Here is a 17500-nt window from a genome sequence, read left to right as displayed (position 1 = left end):
AAAACTCTTTCTACTTCTAACAAGCAAAAAGCTGTGAAAACTATGATGCTTCCCTCCAAATTTGGACTATTTATAAGAACGTTTTTGTATTGTAGCGGCTTGGCTACGGGGTGTTAGCCAATGACTTTGACTAGGGGGCGGGACTTCCGGGGAGAGATAGGGAAGTGACGTTGCTGATTGGATGTAAAGCGTTCGAGGTGTTTTTGTTTGTTTAGTTTTTTATTTATATTTTTATTAATTATTTTCCAAAATTAACACCAGCCAAAACACAACAGAGGAAAAACAAAACACAAAGGACAAAGCAAATAAAACCAAACAAAACAATACCCCCCTCCCGCTCCCACACACATTCGCACATCCATCGAGAGAAGCTTACATGGAGTAGAGAACATCCAAAATGAAAAGAAATTAAAATTATACCAAAAAATATTAACAAATTAAATTATAATAACAATTCATACATTAACCATCTGACCAAACCAGTCTATTGACTTTTGCAGTCCAATAAATAAATAAATATATATTTTTTCTTTTATTTTATTTTAAATTGAACAAACATACATTTATATTTCACACAAGAGTTAAGGCACTTTCAACATCAAGGAAATAAAAAAAATAACAAAATAAAAAAATAAAAATAGATAAAAATAAAAATAATTCATACATTAACCATCTGACCAAACCAGTCTATTGACTTTTGCAGTCAAGATGTGTGTGTGTGTGTGAGTGTGTATGCATATATATATATTTTTTTAATTTGTATTTTTTTAATTTTTTTTTTTTAATTGAACAAACATACATTTATAATTCACACAAAAGTCAAGGCACTTTCAACATCGAGGAAAGAAAAGAAAAAAGCAAATACAGATAGAGTATTAAATATTATAAAATTATACAAAATATAAAAAAACATGAAAAGAAAAAAAGGGCGACCTAAATCACTTCTTTGAAAAATTAACAAAGATATTAATTTAATGGCTTTTGTACTTTTAATCATTCTCCAAGATTTGATTGATAATTGTAAACCATTAAGTCAATTGCATTGCTACATATTGTAGCGGCTGGCTACGGGGTGTTAGCCAATGACTTTGGCTGGGGGGCAGGACTTCCGGAGAGAGATAGGGAAGTGACGTTGCTGATTGGATGTAAAGCGTTCGAGGCTTTTGTTTGTTTAGTTTTTTTATTTATATTTTTATTAATTTTCCAAAATTAGCACCAGCCAAAACAAAACAAACTGAGGAAAAACAAAACACAAAGGACAAAGCAAATAAAACCAAACAAAACAAAAACCCCCTCCCACTCCCACACACATTCACACATCCATCGAGAGAAGCTTACATGGAGTAGAGAAAATCCAAAATGAAAAGAAATTAAAATTATACTAAAAAAAATTTTTTTTAAATATATATATATATATATATATATATATATATATATATATAATAACAATAATTCATACATTAACCATCTGACCAAACTAGTCTATTGACTTTTGCAGTCAAAATAAATAAAAAATAAAAAAATTTTTTTAAATTGAACAACAAACATACATTTATATTTCACACTAGAGTTAAGGCACTTTCAACATCAAGGAAAGAAAACAAAAATAGATTATAAAAAAATTAAAATAATTCATACAATACCATCTGACCAAACCAGTCTATTGACTTTTGCAGTCAAGATGTGTGTGTTAAAAAAATAATTTAAAAAAATAAAATAATTAAAAAAAAAAATATATATATATATATATATATATATATATTTTTTTTTTTTTTTTTTTTAAATTATTTTATTTTTTGAAAATTTTTTTTTTTTTTAATATAACAACAAACACATTTATAATTCACACAAAAGTCAAGGCACTTTCAACATCGAGGAAAGAAGAAAAAAAAAAGCAAATACAGAGAATTAAATTTTAATAAACAGTTATAAAAAATATAAAAAAACATGAAAAGAAAAAAAGGGCTACCTAAATCACTTAATCATTCTCCAAGATTTGATTGATAATTGTAAACCATTAAGCCAATTGCATTGCTACATATTGTAGCGGCTGGCTCCGGGGTGTTAGCCAATGACTTTGGCTGGGAGGCGGGACTTCCGGGGACAAAAAGGGAAGTGACGTTAATAACAAGGTAAAGCGTTCAAGTATTGCCGGGAAATTTTAGAACAATTTCTACCTCTAACAACCAAAAAGCTGTGAAAACAAAACCCCCTGGCGCTGTTTTGTACTGTTTTTGTAGTGTTTCTGTACTTATTTTGATTATTATTTATTTGCTTGTATGTAAATGTTGGATATTATAAATGAAGGTTTATTTAAGAAAAAAAAAAAAAAGTGTTTTGCTGGGAAAAAAAGGGAGACATTGGGGTTGTTGTGTGGTTGAATCGCATATTTTACAATAAAGACATGACAAACAAAGAAGTTGTATAAGTCTACATTCCTGGGATATTACAATATATACATTTTGCATTCTAGTGTAGTTGCTTTATTGAGTTTACAAACCCCTGGCGCTGTTTGTTATTACACATTGTCTACTGCCCACAGCCTGAACCTACACCATTGTTATTACACTATTATTACATTGTTATTACACATTGTCTACTGCCCACGGGGAAAAAAAGGAAGAAAAACGGACTTGCTTCAGGAGCACAATTCTGGTGCTGTACTTGTAGATGTCTCAAAACGTCATCAGGAGTCCCGACAAAACCTGATAATGGAAAAAATGCATATTTTACGAAAAAAAAAATTTCCAATCCCGTGCTTGTCTAATCGATAAGCACTGGATTTGTTTTGGTACTTACCAAAGGTCAAGGGTCAACGGACATGCCGGCATGACTTCTGGGACCAGGCTCACCCTAGCAAGAGAAATAGTGGTTAAAAGTGAAGTGCATAATGTAAAAAGTTGGATTTAATAGTGCTTACTTGAACTCCAGGTCCACCTTGGGCCCCTGGACTACCAGGTAATCCTAGAGAGAACCGCAGCACAACCATACACATGTACTAGAACACACTCTTTATTTAGGACCACATGTTACAGTGCATTTTAATGTATAATCACCTCATGATAGTATTACCCAATTCCCTAAGCCAGTGATTCTCTAACTGTGGTACGACAAAGAATGACATAAATATGCAAACAGTGTTACGGCCAAAAATATTCAATGAATACTATACACTGTATTTCAATGTTGGTCATTATGGTGGTACTTGGAGAGCAAAGTTGTTTTTCCTGAAGTGGTACATGTATATGTCAAATTTGATCTATTTTATTGTGTAAATGATAGCAACATAAATGTTTGTCAACATTATGCTGCAAGCAAAAATTTTGTATGCATAAATATTGATTTCTGAAAGTAAAAACATTTTCTAATTGGCTAAACGGTTGCAAATTCTCAATTACATCTGGGAAAAAGGTTGAAGTACAAAAACCCTTAAATAGATATCTTTATTAAAAAGTTTTAAAGTGACTTAAACTAACCTTTTTTTTTTTTTTAATTGTATCATATTTTTTAAATTATTTTTAATACTCTTTGTATTTGCTTTTATTTTCTTTCCTTGACATGTTTTGTTCAACCTGATGGATGTGTAAAATTGTTGAATATAAAAAAACAAGTTTGACAGCAAACTATGCTTGCTAGCACGAGAGAGAGAGACAGAGAGCGAGATATAGATATAGATATCTAGCTAGCTAACTAGCTAGCTAGCTATATAGATATCCATATCCATATTCATACTTTGTTGAATTTTCAAACAGGGTTTTACAGTGAACAATTTAGCATTAGTATAAAACTCAAACCATAGCAGTGGACTTTTTCCCGGATGAAATGTTACAATGTTTGTTTTGTTTGTCCGAGGCGGCGCCGGCAGCCTCACAAATTTTTTTTAAGGAAGCTTATAAACCATGATAGGATGCTTAGACTGACTTCATATTTCAGGATTATACAGAAAAACATGTATACAATAGTCTTAAAGTATTTATATGTGCACCTTATTGCTTTTTTATCCTGCACTACCATGAGCTTATGTAACGAAATTTCATTCTTATCTGTGCTGTAAAGTTCAAATTTGAATGACAATAAAAAGGAAGTCTAAGTCTAAGCATCCTATTATGGTTTATAAGATTCCTTAATCTTTGTGAGGCTGCCGGCGCCGCCTCGGACAAACAAAACAAACATTGTAACGTTTCGTCCGGAAAAAAGTCCACTGCTATGGTCTGATATACTAATGCTAAATTGTTCACTGTAAAACCGTTTGAAAATTCAACAAAGTATAGAAGTTACAGCTATTTTTTATTTTAACGTCGGTACTTGGTTCATTAAATAATTTAAAAATAATCTATCAAGTTTTAAAATATTGCATTTCTTCAAGTTACTGACTTTTCATTCATGCATTTATTATGTTTTGAAGTTCACTTTCCAAAAAGTAGGTCACTCATTTTCTTAGTTTTAAAAAGTGACAAATTTTGAGCTTCAAAAATTCCTAGCTTTTTTAATATCTTTATGGTTCAAATACCATTGAAACACTGTTTCCCTTTGCACTAGTGTCGTTTTTTTAAAAAGATATTTAGATTTTAAATTTTGAGAGTAGTCAGATTAATTTTTGCTGTATGTAGTAACCTAACGTGTTGCTTATAAAGTCATTAATTAGCAGTTTTTGTCATTTTGTTCATTAATGCTAGGTTTATTGCCTGTAGGCTGCTGGCTATTCAGTTTAAACTACTCTTCAGCTGCTATACAACACACGGGCTATGGGGAGAAACATTTTCAAGCCAAGGACTAGCTAAACATTTGCAGGCATGCGAAACCCCTTTCAAAAAAAGAGAGAAAGACTGACAAATTTTTTTTAAGACCAAACATGAATGTTTAAAACGCGAGATTTTAGCCGAGGAGCTATCGCTAGCTGTTGTGGTAAGTCGCTATAAGGAGAGTAATAAAGCTGGAGTCACTCACCAATCTCCAAACCAAAACATTGAATCACTCGCGAGAAGAAAAGTTGGCGCCAAATTCATTCCAAATGTTTGGTAGTTCCACGCATGCGCGAATAGTACGTCACTTCCGTCAAATTGTTCGGTGGAAAAAGTTGGCCAAAAAAGTCAATTTTTATGATCTTTATTCGAGTAACACTTTGATAGAAGATTGCATACAGAACAACCGTTACTTAGGAATACAGTATTTATTTTGAAACCGCTCAGAAACCGGAAGCAGCCTTAAATGGTAAATACATATTTAAAAAAAAATACTTTATATACATCAAATACATCAATCCACAATACTGATCATTCTACGTTTTAGTGATACAACAAAAAATAAAAATTTTAAAAAAGAAGCAAAAAGCCATCGTAAACACTCAAGGGCCGAGGTCCGCGCATGCGCGAAGAGAACGTCACTTCCGGGACTTTTTTTTTTTTCGATCTCGTTTCTGCGACTTTACGTTTTGTGATGTTTAAATGTTTATTAATCTGGGGCCGTACTTATCAAGCTTCTTAGAATTACTCCTAAGAAGTCTGCTAAGAGTTGACTTAAGAGTAAATAAATTCTTCGCTGAAAGCTGCACTTAAAAGTTAGTTATCAAGCGTCTTACTCACACTTTCAGCGAAGTGTAGGACTGAACCGTAAGTGTCACACTCAGAGCTGAATTACGACATTACTATGTGCCGTAAACGGAATTTTAGGTGACGTCATTTCTGTGTCCATAGAAATGACCAATCACGGAAGGGAATCCGTTGTCTAAGAATAAAGAAATATCTTGGAAATATTTAAGTGGACAATGGGAGTGTATATTTTGACAATAAACTACAAAATAATACAAAACAAACTAGTCCCCGCCGGCACTCACGCTACCGCTCCCTCTCTTCTCTCGCCCACACACTCACTGACGTCACTCACCTCACGGCCACACATACGCTACTGTCATAACATTTTCTTTCAAATTCATTAATTAGGCAACTAATTTGAAACTGGTGTGGGTGGCTCTATATATACTAGCCCACTGCAGCCACATGCAGAAATCAACAAGGAATCGAAAAGTATTAAATCTGTGACAAAAATAATATCCGCTCTGTCTAAACGATACTGTTTGATCAGCTGCTCGTCATCAAAAAAAACAAAACATTGTTCCGTTCCCTGAACGTTCGCGCACGTCTCTCTTGCCTCAGTGCCATCCCCTGCTGGCAACTCCTAACCACTTAAGACACCTCTGAAGGTCTCTTAAATATCGTGGAGAGTAGGAATGATTCTTAGACTTAAGAACGTTGATAAAAAGCTTTTATTCTTAAGTTTGAGAGTAGGACTAACTTTCGCAAATTCTCAGGACTTAAGTGTAAAATGGCACTCTAAGAAGCTTGATAAGTACGGCCCATGTTGTATAAAAGCTAGCTTATTTTAAGGGAATATAAACATGAACAAGGGGGTATATTTAACAAAAAATCAGGGCGTATTACCGCCAAATTTCAGCCACTTTCACGAATCTGTCATTGCAATGAATGACGCACAAGGGCTGGAGAATGCTTAAAGAAAATTCATTTCCACTGATAGGGCCTGGGCCTAGGTTTAAGAATAAACTTAAACATTTCCAACAATATGGATGAAATTAAATTCAAACAATCCATCCTAATTGTAAGAACAAACATCACTGATAACTTTTTAAATGTACTTTCAGTCAATTTTGTAAATATCAGTGAAATTATCTTCTTTAAACAGCTCATTACAAAACAAGCACTTCTTTCCCTCGGTTTCCTCACAAGTTCCGTCTTCTGAGTCCACACAGGAGCCGTCTTCCTTCCTCTTAGCAGCATGTCAAAGGAATGACTGTCTGAAGCTCAAACATTTAAGCATGTGCTCTGAGCAAGTGAACAGGTGAATTCAATCAAAGCAATCAGTTGGAAGCAGGTGGAGATGTTCAGCCCTCAGGTCTCACTGTTGCCCCTTCAGGCCTGGAGTGTGCTCTACATGTGCTGCTCTGTACTTTGACTTGACACTATGTAATATGTACAATATACACAGTGTGTATATTGTACATATTACATAGTGTCAAGTCAAAGTACAGAGCAGCACAAACACATTGTGTATATTGTACATATTACATAGTGTCAAGTCAAAGTACAGAGCAGCATGTAGAGCACACTCCAGGCCTGAAGGGGCAACAGTGAGAGCTGAGGGCTGAACATCGCCACCTGCTTCCAACTGATTGCTTTGATTGAATTCACCTGTTCACCTGCTCAGAGCACATGCTTAAATGTTTGAGCTCCAGTCAGTCTCTCTTCTTGTGACATGCTGCTAAGAGGAAGGAAGACAGCTCCTGTGTGGACTCAGAAGACGTAACTGGTGAGGAAACCGAGGGAAAGAAGTGCTTGTCTTGTACTGAGGAGAATGTTTAAAGAAGATCATTTCACTGATGTTTACAAAATTGTTTAGGTTGACTGAAAGTACATTTAAAAAGTTATCAGTTTAAGTTTATCCTTATAATTAGGATGGATTGTTTAAATGTAATTTCATTCATATTGTTGGAAATGTTCAAGTTTGTTCTTAAACCTAGGCCCTATCAGTGGAAATTAATTTTCTTTAAGCATTCTCCAGCCCTCGTGCGTCATTCATTGCAATGACAGCTTCGTGAAAGTGGTTGAAATGTGGCGGTAATACGCCCTGATTTTTTGTCAAATATACCCCCTTGTTCATGTTTATATTGTTCCCCTAAGATAAGCTAGCTTTTATACAACAGATTCATAAAACGTAAAGTCTCAGAAACGCCATCGGGAAAAAAAGAAAGTCCCGGAAGTGACGTTCTCTTCGCGCATGCGCGGACCTCGGCCCTTGCGTGTTTACGATGGCTTTTTGCTTCTTTTTTAAAATTCACTAAAACGTAGAATGATCAGTATTGTGGATTGATATATTTGATGTATACAAAGTATATATATTTTTTTACCATTTAAGGCTGCTTCCGGTTTCTGTGCGGTTTCAAAATACTGTATTCCTAAGTAACTGTTGTTTTGTATGCAATCTTCTATCAAAGTGTTACTCGAATAAAGATCATAAAAATTTACTCTTTCGGCGAACTTTTTCCACCGAACAATTTGACGGAAGTGACGTACTATTCGCACATGCGTGGAACTACCAAACATTTGGAATGAATTTGGCGCCAACTTTTCTTCTCGCGAGTGATGCAATGTTTTGGTTTGGAGATTGGTGAGTGACTCCAGCTTTATTACTCTCCTTATAGCGACTTACCACAACAGCTAGCGATAGCTCCTCGGCTAAAATCTTGCGTTTTAAACATTCAGGTTTGGTCTTAAAAAAAATGTTGTCAGTCTTTCTCTCTTTTTTTGAAAGGGTTCTCACATGCCTGCAAATGTTTAGCTAGTCCTTGGCTTGAAAATGTTTCTCCCCATAGCCCGTGTGTTGTATAGCAGCTGAAGAGTAGTTTAAACTGAATAGCCAGCAGCCTACAGGCAATAAACCTAGCATTAATGAACAAAATGACAAAAACTGCTAATTAATGACTTTATAAGCAACATGTTAGGTTACTACATACAGCAAAAATTAATCTGACTACTCTCAACATTTAAAATGCTAAATACCTTTTTTTTTTTTTTTAAATGAAACTAGTGTATAGGGAAACAGTGTTTAAATGGTATTTGAACCATAAAGATATTTAAAAAGCTAGGAATTTTTGAAGCTCAAAATTTGTCACTTTTTAAAACTAAGAAAATAAGTGACCTACTTTTTGGAAAGTGAACTTCAAAACATAATAAATGCATGAATGAAAAGTCAGTAACTTGAAGAAATGCAATATTTTAAAACTTGATAGATTATTTTTAAATTATTTAATGAACCACGTACCGACGTTAAAATAAATAGCTGTAACTTCTATATTTTGTTGAATTTTCAAACAGGGTTTTACAGTGAACAATTTAGCATTAGTATTAAACTATCAGACCATAGCAGTGGACTTTTTTCCGGATAAAATGTTACAATGTTTGTTTTGTTTGTCCGAGGCGGCGCCGGCAGCCTCACAAAAAGATTAAGGAAGCTTATAAACCATAATAGGATGCTTAGACTTAGACTTCCTTTTTATTGTCATTCAAATTTGAACTTTACAGCACAGATAAGAACGAAATTTCGTTACATAAGCTCATGGTAGTGCAGGATAAAAAAGCAATAAGGTGCACATATAAATACATTAAGACTATTGTATACATGTTTTTCTCTGAAATATGAAGTCAGTCTAAGCATCCTAGCATGGTTTATAAGCTTCCTTAAAATCTTTTTGTGAGGCTGCCGGCGCCGCCTCGGACAAACAAAACAAACATTGTAACATTTCATCCGGGAAAAAGTCCACTGCTATGGTCTGATAGTTTTATACTAATGCTAAATTGTTCACTGTAAAACCCTGTTTGAAAATTCAACTATGTATATATGTGTATATGTATATATGTGTGTATATATGTTTAAAGTGTACCAAAGTTTTTATTTATTGTGTGTGTGTGTGTATGTATGTATTTATGTATGTATGTATAAACTTTGGTACACTTTGTCATCTATAACACAAAGCTGACACTAAGGTCATGTCCACACGAACAGAGATACCTAATAAACACATACATAGCTCTGTGTTTAGGCCTCTTGTCCTCTTTAAAAATGCAGACTATTGCAAGCGCAGGTCAAAGTGTAGAGTTCCAAAACTCTCCGCTGAGCGTATGCGTGTACACGGCACAACCGGAGACTTGAGATGACGTCACGGTTGTCATTTCCAAGCGCAACACACTATAAGATGATTTATTGTATGTTTGAACATAAATATGCTGCTATTTTCACTCAACATGAATTAAAATGGGCTTTGCGACACTCATGAACAGTCAGCTGTTTTGGATATGATGGCTGTGGAACCGGCTGTGATATTTAGATATACGCTGGCTGCGTGATGACGTCATCACGCACTAGTGGACAATGTGAGAACAGTTACGCCTGATCCATGAGACAGGTGCATGCAAGCGAGGTTGATGATTAAAGCATCCAAATCAATCTAACCGTCTCAATATTGAACTAGCAACAAAGCACACCTACAAACATTACAGTGGCGACGAGGACCTCATACTCAGAGGCTGTAGAATTGTAATTCCATCATCTCTACAACGCCATGTCCTTGAACTTGCTCACGGAGGCCATCAAGGCATTGCCAAGACAAAGGTATTGCTCAGAGAAAAAGTGTGGTTTCCAGGCATTGATCAACAAGCAGAAACAATCATCAAAACCTGTCTAGCCTGTCAGGCTAACACTCCAGTCACCAGGACAGAGCCACTCAAAATGTCCAAGCTACCGGAGTCACCATGGCATTCAGTAAGTGCAGATTTCTATGGACCTCTCCCATCCGGAGAATACCTGATGGTGATTGTAGATGACTACACACGGTATCCAGTAGTGGACATTCTACATGCAATTTCGTCTAGTGTGGTGATACCCCGCATGGATAACATCTTCTCAATGTTTGGGATACCACGTGTCGTGAAGACAGACAATGGACCTCCATTTAATGGTTCCCAGTTTTCCCAGTTTGCTCAACACATGGGATTCCATCACAGAAAAATAACACAATTTTGGCCACAAGCAAATGCGACAGCAGAAAGATTCATGCGTACGATTGGGAAGGTGATTCGCATCGCTCCGATGCAAGGCATCCCATGGAAGCAACAAATAAACATCTTCTTACGTGAGTACCGAGCTACACCACACTGCACGACAGGAAGATCTCCGGCCGAGTTGATGTTCCAACGACGCATGAATACAAAGACACCATCAGCCTGCTCAGCAACCATTAGTGCTGATGAAGAAGTGCGTAAAAGGAACACTGAGGAAAAAGCCAAAATGAAGTACCGTTCTGATGAGCAACGACATGCAGCACCATCTTACATCAAGCCAGGTGACATTGTGCTTTGTCGTCAAGTGAAACAGAACAAGTTCACAACACCGTACAGCAAGGAACCACTCACAGTCACTAACGTGAAAGGCTCCATGGTGACAGCTGAACGGAATGGCCATACCATCACTAGGAACAGTTCGTTCTTCAAGAAGATCCATCCCATGGCGCAGCAAGACCAACTGCCACCACTCTACTACGACCTGGATCCTGATCCTAATGATGGCAATGATCACCCAGAACCAGCACCTACATCGCCTAGATATCCAGTCAGGCAGCACAGGCATCCTCCAGCCTATCTGCATGACTATGAATGGACTGTTTAGAGTTACGGAGACACGCAAAGAAAATATATCCTTTCAATATCTTGTTTAGCCAAGTTGTGTTTATGAATGTTTAGCATATGTTCTGCATCAACCAGTGTATGCAATGTGAAATATGATGATATTTTGAGTGTCCACACTTGTGATTTCAAGGCAGTAATTTTAAGTGTACAAGAATAACTTAAGTTGTATGAGAACCTGTTAGTGTCCATTTGATAGACAGGTTGTCTTTGGAAAAAAAAAAGAGTGATGTGATATTTAGATATACGCTGGCTGCGTGATGACGTCATCACGCACTAGTGGGCAATGTGAGAACAGTTACGCCTGATCCATGAGACAGGTGCATGCAAGCGAGGTTGATGATTAAAGCATCCAAATCAATCTAACCGTCTCAATATTGAACTAGCAACAAAGCACACCTACAAACATTACACCGGCCACCTGATGGCACAACTTTGACAAGTAAGACTTTTTGCTCTGTCATAAGAAAGGTGCAACATTATCTTATGTTTTTAGTCCTTGTTTAACGACAAATCATGAAGATAACTTGCGTGTCTTGCTTCCATTATTGTAGATTGAGCCGGGCGCGACCGTGCACGCACTTAAAGAGCGACCAAGCAACAATAAAAAAACAATGTAACGTAATCCTTGTAGTGTGTACTGATAAAGACAATATACACTTCATTACACATGTACCATTTTATATCCATGATTAAATGCTTTGTAATTCCCTTAACATGCAAAATGGTTTCCTGCGTGCTGATTTTAGAAAGAATGTGGACTTCACTGCATATGTAATACATCACCATGTTGCTGAACATGTTATAATTCTATCATTTGCTCTTTAATAATGATCCCAGGGCTCTGTGTACGTGCAGGCTGGGTTTAAAGATAATGTACATGTCATTGTACGTCTAGTATTTCAAAATAAAAATAAGAGGTGTAATGCCACCATTTGTCAGGCTTCTGATTGGACAAAATGTGCATGACAGCAGATGTATGTGTTTGTAAGTTTTGTCTTTAATGTCTAGTATTTTTTTTTACAAAATAAAAATATATCAAAACGGTGCCCGCATACTTTGACTTTTTGGTGAAAAAGTTTAGACACCCCTGTGTTAACATTTATATTCCAATGTTTTTGTTTAAATGGTTGTTCCCCTGACTTATGACTTCAAAAGCAAATATGTAAAGGTTGTTCTCCAAGTACCACTTCAGGAAAAACCACTTTGCTCTCCAAGCACCACCATAATGACCAACGTTGAAATACAGTTGTGTAGTGGCCATAAGTATTCATTCATCAGTTAGAGAATCACTGGCTTAGAGAATTGTGTAATACTATCATGAGGTGATTATACATTAAAATGCACTGTAACATTTCGTCCTAAGTAAAGCGTGTGTTCTAGTACATGTGTATGATTGTGCTGTGTTTCTCTCTTTAGGATTACCTGGTAGTCCAGGGGCCAAAGGTGGACCTGGAGTTCAAGTAAGCACTATTAAATCAAACTTTTTACATTATGCACTTCACTTTTAACCACTTTTTCTCTTGCTAGGGCGAGCCTGGTCCCAGAGGTCATGCCGGCATGACCTCTGGGAGAGAGAGGACCGATGGCGTTCCAGGTGCTCAAGGTCTGAGTGGAACCAAAAGAGTCAAGGTATGTGGTGAAAAAGTCCACCAGGGGGCAGTGTTTACCCAGGAGTTAAATACAAGTCATGTATTTATGCAGGATGAAATATTTCTGTCCTTGTAGTGCTTCAGTACTTAGGATTTATTCTGAAGATAGTATATTTCATAAGTATTTATCAATACTTACCATTTCTTCTAAAGATAGTATAACATGTTTCTGTCCTTGTACTATAGTACATTAATACATACACTTTCTTTGAAATATAGTATGTTTCTATCCTTGTACTGTAGTACATCAATACTCCTAAAGATAGTATATACGTATGTATCTACACTTTCTTCTAAAGATAGTATATTATATAAGTAATTGTCCTTGTACTGTAATACATCAATACATACACTTTCTTCTTAAGGTAGTACTGCCCCTCTGTCACAGGGTGTCCTTCAGGTCTAGTATTCGATGCTTGGTCAAGCATGGAACCCTGTACATGCTCCCCCTCGGTAACATCATCCGCCGCAATCACCTCCAATTCCACTGCTACGCAGATAATGTCCAGCTATACATCTCCACAAAATCTCTCCACCCTGACCGACAGCCTCACTGAAATCAAATCATGGCTGCACTCCCAACTTCCTCAAACTCAACTGACAAATCTGACATGCTCATCATCGGCCCCAAATCCCTCACCAAAACTGCTCACAACTCCACTCTGTCCCCATCCACTCACATCCGCAACCTCGGAGTCATTCTGAATAACCTCTCTTTTCAACACCATGCCAACCACATCACAAGAACTGATTTCTTCTACCTCAAAAATATTGCCAGTCTCCGTCCATCCCTCTCCTTCTCTGCCGCTGAAACCCTGATCCATGCCTCCATCACCTCCAGACTTGACTACTGTAACAGCATCCTCTATGGCTCATCTTGCAAAATTCTCAATAAACCAATACATTCAAAACTCTGCCGCCCGCCTGTGTACTGCTTTTATATTTCCTGTATTTTATATTATTACTTTAAACTGTTTCATCTTTAAATTTTTTATCCTGTAAAGCGTCTTTGAGTGCTCTGAAAAGCGCTATACTAAATAAAATGTATTAGTATATTATAAGTAGGGATGTCCGATAATGGCTTTTTGCCGATATCCGATATTCCAATATTGTCCAACTCTTTAATTACCGATATATACAGTCGTGGAATTAACACATTATTATGCCTAATTTGGACAACCAGGTATGGTGAAGATAAGGTACTTTTTTAAAATTTTTATAAGATAAATAAATTAACATTTTCTTGAATAAAAAAGAAAGTAAAACAATATAAAAACAGTTACATAGAAACTAGTAATTAATGAACATTTGTAAAATTAACTGTTAAAGGTTAGTATTAGTGGACCAGCAGCACGCACAATCATGTGTGCTTACGGACTGTATCCCTTGCAGACTGTATTGATATATAATGTAGAAACCAGAATATTAATAACAGAAAGAAACAACCCTTTTGTGTGAATGAGTGTAAATGGGGGAGGGAGGTTTTTTGGGTTGGTGCACTAATTGTAAGTGTATCTTTTGTTTTTTATGTGGATTTAATTTTTTAAAAAACGATACTGATAATAAAAAAAAAACGATACCGATAATTTCCGATATTACATTTTAACGCATTTATCGGCCGATATCGGCAGACCGATATCGGACATCTCTAATTATAAGTATTTCAGTATATCAATACATCCACTTTCTTCTAAAGATAGTATATTATAGAAGTGTTTGCATCCTTGTACTGTACATCAATACTTATTTTTTCCTAAAGCAGGGGTGTCAAACTCAAATACAGAGTGGGTCAAAATGTAAAACTGAACAAAGCTGCGGGCCAAGGTTGAACAAATTAACCTTTTTAAGAGACCCAAACAAGTTTTGTGTTGAATATTGAACAATCAAGGCTTAAATAACTTTATAGTGACATGCAAAATTGAGTTTCAAATTTAAAAAATATTAATGGTATATCAAAAATTTTTAATAAAAATTGAATGCCTCTTCTATTTGCGGCCTTCTGAGGTAAATATCAAAATAAACTTTTTCCACAGGCTAATACATTTGTAAATAAAATGAATGAATCAAACATTCAAGCCTTGAAGTAGCAAGAGAGAGTGCATGACTAAAACGTTAATTATTGCTTAGTATGCTACACTGGTATGCTATAACACTGAATATGGAACAAGCAACGCTTATATAACTTAATAGTGCAAAATCAACTTTCAAAAAAACAATGGCATATTAAATACAATTTAAATAAAAATTGAATGCCTCTTTTCTATTTGCAGCCTTCTGAGGTAAATATCAATAACTTTTTCCACAGGCTAATACATTTGAGAATAAAATAATGAATGAGTCAACCATTCAGGCCTTTTTACTGCTCAGTTTGCCACACACTGATTTAGTCTGATATGCGCAAGCCAGATACCTGCCATCTTTTCTTGGATGCTAGCATTTCAGTACATGATTACTTACACTTTATTCTAAAGATAAAATAGTATAAGTGTTTCAGTACATCAATACTTAGTTTCTTCTAATGATAGTATGTGTTTCTGTCCTTGTACTGTAGTACATCAATATTTACACTTTGTCCTAAAGGTAGTATAACATGTAAGTATTTGAATACAATACTTACACTTTGTCCTAAAGGTAGTATATTATATAATTATTTCAGTCCATCAATACATCCACTTTCTTCTAAAGATAGTATATTGTATAAGTGTCTCTGTCCTTGTACTGTAGTACATCAATACTTACACTTCTTAAGATATTATATAAGTCTTTCTCTCCTTGTAAATCATTACGTGAACTGTCTTCTAATGATAGTATATAAGTGTTCATTAAATATGCATTTTCAGGTTTTGTCGGGACTCCTGATGACGTTTTGAGACATCTCCTACAACTACAGCACCAGAATTGTGCTGCTGAAGCAAGTTCATTTTTTTAAATTGTTTGTAAGGGTCCCCACTTACGACATTTTAGCAAAACATTTTTTTTGTAAAATATGCATTTTCTTGGGCAGCACGGTGGAAGAGGGGTTAGTGCATCTGCCTCACAATACGAAGGTCCTGAGTAGTCTTGGGTTCAATCCCGGGCTCGGGATCTTTCTGTGTGGAGTTTGCATGTCCTCCCCGTGACTGCGTGGGTTTCCTCCGGGTACTCCGGCTTCCTCCCACTTCCAAAGACATGCACCTGGGGATAAGTTGATTGGCAACACTAAATTGGCCCTAGTGTGTGAATGTGTGTGAATGTTGTCTGTGTATCTGTGTTGGCCCTGCGATGAGGTGGCGACTTGTCCAGGGTGTACCCCGCCTTCCGCCCGATTGTAGCTGAGATAGGCTCCAGCGCCCCCCCCCGCGACCCCAAAAGGGAATAAGCGGTAGAAAATGGATGGATGGATGCATTTTCTTCCATTTTCAGGTTTGGTCGGGACTCCTGATGAGGTTTTGAGACATCTCCTACAACTACAGCGCCAGAATTGTGCTGCTGAAGCAAGTCCGTTTTTTTGAATTTTTTGTAAGGGTCCCCCCTTTACGACATTTTAGCAAAAATATTTTTCCATAAAATAAGCATTTTCTTCCATTTTCAGGTTTTGTCGGGACTCCTGATGATGTTTTGAGACATCTACAACTACAGCACCAGAATTGTGCTGCTGAAGCAAGTCGGTTTTTTTGAATTTTTTGTAAGGGTCCCCCCCTTACGACATTTTAGCAAAAACAATTTTCATAAAATCTTCCATTTTTAGGTTTTGTCAGGACTCCTGATGACGTTTAGAGACATGTCCTACAACTACAGCACCAGAATTGTGCTGCTGAAGCAAGTCCGTTTTTTAAAATTTTTGTAAGGGTCCCCCCTTACGACATTTAAGCAAAATTATTTTTTCGTACAATATGCATTTTCTTCCATTTTCAGGTTTTGTCGGGACTCCTGATGACGTTTTGAGACATCTACAACTACAGCACCAGAATTGTGCTGCTGAAGCAAGTCCGTTTTTTTAAATTTTTTGTAAGGGGTCCCCCCCTTACGACATTTTAGCAAACATTTTTTTTCGTAAAATATGCATTTTCTTCTATTTTTAGGTTTTGTCTGGACTCCTGATGACGTTTTGAGACATCTACAACTACAGCACCAGAATTGTGCTGCTGAAGCAAGTCCATTTTTTTGAAATTTTTGTAAGGGTCCCCCCTTACGACATTTTAGCAAAAACATTTTTTCATAAAATATACATTTTCTTCCATTTTTAGGTTTTTTTCGGGACTCCTGACAGGAGCGCCGAAGGGGGGGGGGGGGGGGGTAAAGGAGACGGATTCTAGGGGCCCATGATGGAGGGGGGCCCATAGAGGCCCCTAATGATGATGAAATTATAATACAGGGGGCCCTGTAAAGATTATTTTCATGGGGCCCAAAAATCCCTAGCGGCGCCCCTGCTCCTGATGACGTTTAGAGACATCTACAACTACAGCACCAGAATTGTGCTGCTGAAGCAAATCCGTTTTTAAAATTTTTTTGTAAGGGTCCCCCCTTACGACATTTTAGCAAAATTATTTTTTCGTAAAATATGCATTTTCTTCCATTTTCAGGTTTTACCAATTGGTAAAACTTAAAATATTGTATTTG

The 17500-nt window shown here is 36.4% G+C and overlaps 1 protein-coding gene and 2 long non-coding RNA genes across 3 annotated transcripts in view; 1 reads left to right on the top strand and 2 right to left on the bottom strand.

The window, feature by feature from the left end:
• Nucleotides 1–17500, bottom strand: part of LOC133636407 (uncharacterized) — a 180996-nt gene that overhangs the window by 138588 nt on the left and 24908 nt on the right. The window lies entirely within an intron of this gene.
• On the bottom strand, nucleotides 2234–6779 carry LOC133635631 (uncharacterized). Its single transcript, XR_009822092.1, has 4 exons — nucleotides 6738–6779; nucleotides 2921–2964; nucleotides 2800–2853; nucleotides 2234–2705 (listed from the first exon to the last, which is right to left on the bottom strand). It is a non-coding gene; the product is annotated as an uncharacterized LOC133635631 (long non-coding RNA).
• Nucleotides 16629–17133, top strand: LOC133635630 (uncharacterized). Its single transcript, XR_009822091.1, has 3 exons — nucleotides 16629–16723; nucleotides 16796–16867; nucleotides 16963–17133. It is a non-coding gene; the product is annotated as an uncharacterized LOC133635630 (long non-coding RNA).

Source organism: Entelurus aequoreus, linkage group LG20 (assembly GCF_033978785.1).
Source record: "Entelurus aequoreus isolate RoL-2023_Sb linkage group LG20, RoL_Eaeq_v1.1, whole genome shotgun sequence".
Classification (NCBI taxonomy): Eukaryota; Metazoa; Chordata; class Actinopteri; order Syngnathiformes; family Syngnathidae; genus Entelurus; species Entelurus aequoreus.
Note: the sequence above shows the minus strand (reverse complement) of the source record. Positions and strands in the feature narration are given on the sequence as shown.